Raw genomic sequence first — 4,258 nt, forward strand, 5'->3', positions numbered from 1 at the left:
AGTAACAGACCCGCCGGTGTTTTCAAATCTCCACTGCTGCGCATCATCTGCGGTCGCAAAGACAGACAGACGGACAGAAGGACTGACAGCCAGGAGACAATATTACAGTATTACAGGACTGGCCGTTCCATGATCTCGCCATCACGGTTGACAACTCCCTTGTGTCCTCCTCCCAGAGTGCTAAGAGCCTTGGCGTGACCCTGGACAACACCCTGTCGTTCTCCACCAACATCAAGGCGGTGACCCGATCCTGTAGGTTCATGCTCTACAACATTCGCAGAGTACGACCCTGCCTCACACAGGAAGCGGCGCAGGTCCTAATCCAGGCACTTGTCATCTCCCGTCTGGATTACTGCAACTCGCTGTTGGCTGGGCTCCCTGCCTGTGCCATTAAACCCCTACAACTCATCCAGAACGCCGCAGCCCGTCTGGTGTTCAACCTTCCCAAGTTCTCTCACGTCACCCCGCTCCTCCGCTCTCTCCACTGGCTTCCAGTCGAAGCTCGCATCCGCTACAAGACCATGGTGCTTGCCTACGGAGCTGTGAGGGGAACGGCACCTCCGTACCTTCAGGCTCTGATCAGGCCCTACACCCAAACAAGGGCACTCCGTTCATCCACCTCTGGCCTGCTCGCCTCCCTACCTCTGAGGAAGCACAGTTCCCGCTCAGCCCAGTCAAAACTGTTCGCTGCTCTGGCACCCCAATGGTGGAACAAGCTCCCTCACGACGCCAGGACAGCGGAGTCAATCACCACCTTCCGGAGACACCTGAAACCCCACCTCTTCAAGGAATACCTGGGATAGGATAAAGTAATCCTTCTAACCCCCCCCTTAAAAGATTTAGATGCACTATTGTAAAGTGGTTGTTCCACTGGATATTATAGGTGAATGCACCAATTTGTAAGTCGCTCTGGATAAGAGCGTCTGCTAAATGACTAAAATGTAAATGTATACGAACCATTACCACACGCATTCTGTATCACTTAACTCTCATGTATAATGAGTCTAATTTATAATGGCAGCGAAATAAAAGTAACTGCCAAAGTAAAGGAAACAGTTGAGTAAATAAGTGATACAAAGTGTATTGAAAACAGGTGCTTCCACACAAGCGTGGTTCCTGAGTTAACTAAGCAATTAACATCCCATCATGCTTTGGGTCATGTATAAAAATGCTGGGCAGGCCATTATTTTGGCTACCATGGCTATGCCCTCATAGGATGAAAATGCTCCCATCCACAGGGCACGAGAGGTCATTGAATGGTTTGATGAGCATGAAAACAGTGTAAACCATATGCCATGGCTGTCTCAGTCACCAGATCTCAGCCCAATTGAGCACTTATGGGAGATTCAGGAGAGGCACCTGAGACAGTGTTTTCCACCACCATCAAATGCTGGAATTTCTTGTGGAAGACTGGTCGCATCCCTCCAATAGAGTTCCAGAGACTTGTATAATCTATGCCAAGGTGCATTGAAGTTGTTCTGGCTCTTGGTGGCCCAATGCCCTTTTTAAGACACTTGATGTTGGTGTTTCCTTTATTTTGGCCTGTAGATAGGCCTATTCGTAATGCTGTTGTGTTGCTGTAGTTGTGGATGGATCAGAGTAATAGACTGTAGGCCTACAAAGTGTGCGAGAAGAATTATCAATATCATACGTCATAATTACCTGGAGAAATCTGATCTGCAATTTGTAAATGTAGCTGCTGTACGTATAACTCGTAAAAACTTGGAGACACAAATGGAAAATGAAGCTTTCATATATCCATTTTAAGATATATTAAACAAGATTTTTTGTATTATTATTTAGGACTGAGTCTGGCTTTAACTCATTTTATTTATTGCACTTACAAGCATCTATAACAAAATATCAAAAAGCATTTTGTAAATAAAAATCATTGTTCATATGAAAACATCCCCTATCCAACATTTAATGTCTGTGCAGTCAATTGTTATGGCATCTACCTCAATGCACAAATGATTCAGCCACGTTAGACAAATGATAACAGTGGCCTACATAAAAGCGTTAAAAAACAAAGCAAGCAACAAAATCGCGTTTTCTAAAAATGTCACATTGTTCCTCACAATATCTCACATTCCCTTGTGTAGCCTACAGTGCCTTCGGAAAGTTCTCACCCATTGACTTTTTCTACATTTTGTAATGTTATAGCCTTACTCTAAAATGTACCCCATAATGACAAAGTAAAAACAGGTTTTGACATTTTTGCTAATTTAAAAATACAAAAAAACTGAAATCACATTTACATAAGTATTCAGACCCTTTACTCAGTACTTTGTTGAAGCACCTTTGGCAGCGATGACAGCATCGAGTCTTCTTGGGTATGACGCTACAAACTTGGAACACCTGTATTTGGGGAGTTTCTCCAATTCTTCTCTGCAGATCCTCTCAAGCTCTGTCAGGTTGGATGGGGAGCATTGCTGCACAGCTATTTTTAGGTCTCTCCAGAGATGTTCGATCGGGTTCAAGTCCGGGCTCTGGCTGGGCCACTCAAGGACATTCAGAGACTTGTCCTGAAGCCACTCCTGCATTGTCTTGGCTGTGTGCTTAGGGTCGTTGTCCTGTTGGAAGATGAACCTTCGCCCCAGTCTGAGGTCCTGAGCGTTCTGTGCAGGTTTTCATCAAGTATCTCTCTGTACTTTGCTCTGTTCATCTTTGCCTCGATCCTGACTAATCTCCCAGTCCCTGCCACTGAAGATCATACCCACAGCATGATGCTGCCACAACCATGCTTCACCGTAGGGATGGTGCCAGGTTTCCTCCAGACGTGACACTTGTCATTCAGGCCAAGGAGTTATATCTTGGTTTCATCAGACCAGATAATCTTGTTTCTCATGGTTTGAGAGTCTTTCGGTGACTTTTGGCAAACTCAGAGTGGGCTGTCATGTTCCTTTTACTGAGGAGTGGCTTCAGTCTGGCTTCTCTACAATAAAGGCCTGATTGGTGGAGTGCTGCAGAGATGGGTGTCCTTCTGGAAGGTTCTCCCATCTCCACAGAGGAACGCTAGAGCTCTGTCAGAGTGATCATCGGGTTCTTGGCCACCTCCCTGACAAAGGCCCTTCTCCCCCGATTGCTCAATTTGGCCGGGCTTCCAGCTCTAGGAAGAGTCTTGGTGGTTCCAAACTTCTTCCATTTAAGAATGGAGGCCATTGTGTTCTTGGGGACTTTCAATGCCGAAGAACATCTTTTGTACCCATCCCCAGTTCTGTGCCTCGACACAATCCTGTCTCGGAGCGCTACGGACAATTCCTTTAACCTCATGGCTTGGTTTTTGATCTGACATGCACTGTCAACTGTGGGACCTTATATAGAAAGGTGTGTGTGCCTTTCCAAATCATGTCCAATCAATTGAATTTACCTCAGGCGGACTCCAATCAAGTTGTAGAAACATCTCAAGGATGATCAATGGAAACAGGACGCACCTGAGCTCAATTTCGAGTCTCATAGCAAAGGTTCTTAATACTTATGTATGTAATGTATTTTTGTTTTCTAAAGACCTTTTTTCGCTTTGTCATTATGGGGTATTGTGAGTAGATTGCTGAGGATTTTTGTATTTATTTAATACATTTTAGAATAAGGCTGTAATGTAACAAAATGTGGAAAAATTCAAGGGGTCTGAATACTTTCCGAAGGCACCGTATATACTCTACATGACCCAAAATATGTTGACACCTGCTTGTCGAACATCTCGTCCCAAACTCATGGGCATTAATATGGAGTTGGTCCCCCCTGTGCTGCTATAACAGCCTCCACTCTTCTGGGAAGGCTTTCCACTAGATGTTAGAACATAGCTGAGGGGACTTGCTTCCATTCAGCTACAAGAGCATTAGTGAGGTGGGGTTGAGGTCAGCCAAAGGTGTTCGATGGGGTTGAGGTCAGGGCTCTGTGCAGGCCAGTCAAGTTCTTCCACACCGATCTCAACACACCATTTCTGTATGGACCTCGCTTTGTGCACGGGGAGGTATTGTCATGCTGAAACAGGAAAGGGCCTTCCCCAAACTGTTGCCACAAAGCTGGAAGCACAGAATCATCCAGAATGTCATTCTATGCTGTAGCATTATGATTTCCCTCCACTGGAACTAAGGGGCTTAGCCCGAACCATGAAAAACAGCCCCAAACCAATATTCTTCCTCCACCAAACTTTACAGTTGGCACTATGCTCAGCCATGGAAACCCATTTCATGAAGCTCCAGACGAACAGTTACTGTGCTGACATTGCTTCCAGAGGCAGTTTGGGACTCGGTAG

Source organism: Salmo salar, chromosome ssa15 (assembly GCF_905237065.1).
Source record: "Salmo salar chromosome ssa15, Ssal_v3.1, whole genome shotgun sequence".
Classification (NCBI taxonomy): domain Eukaryota; kingdom Metazoa; phylum Chordata; class Actinopteri; order Salmoniformes; family Salmonidae; genus Salmo; species Salmo salar.